The sequence below is a fragment of the Penaeus monodon genome, chromosome 33, assembly GCF_015228065.2.
Source record: "Penaeus monodon isolate SGIC_2016 chromosome 33, NSTDA_Pmon_1, whole genome shotgun sequence".
NCBI classification, from domain to species: domain Eukaryota; kingdom Metazoa; phylum Arthropoda; class Malacostraca; order Decapoda; family Penaeidae; genus Penaeus; species Penaeus monodon.
The window spans coordinates 16,941,191-16,941,625 of record NC_051418.1 but is presented as its reverse complement, the minus strand read 5'-3'; positions in this window follow the sequence as shown (position 1 = coordinate 16,941,625).

Here is a 435-nt window from a genome sequence, read left to right as displayed (position 1 = left end):
GTAATTCTTCGAAAATGTTTCGCTAATTCTTTTAAAAATGCCAGTTCAAAAGATATTCACTTTTTAAAATGCATACTAATTCTTAAAAAATACTCACTAATTCTTTGAAATATGTTTACTAATCCTTCAAAGAAAGACTCACTGATTCGACGAAAAATACTCACACGTTTCCCAAAAATATACACCCGAATTCTCCAAGAAATAAACAACAATGATGAAAGACTACGAAATACTCTTTCGCTCCATATTATACTTTTCACCTCTTGCCTCTGAAACACGAATGTCCTTTAACCCTGCCAGACGGTCACTTAAGTATAATCTTCACTTGATGTAGTGTCACGTGACTACGTAAGAGGTGGGGTGTTATGCAAAATTACGGTGGAACTTTGCTCGAAATTCCCATGCTCGTTGAATGGTTTGTGGAGCACATTGCGC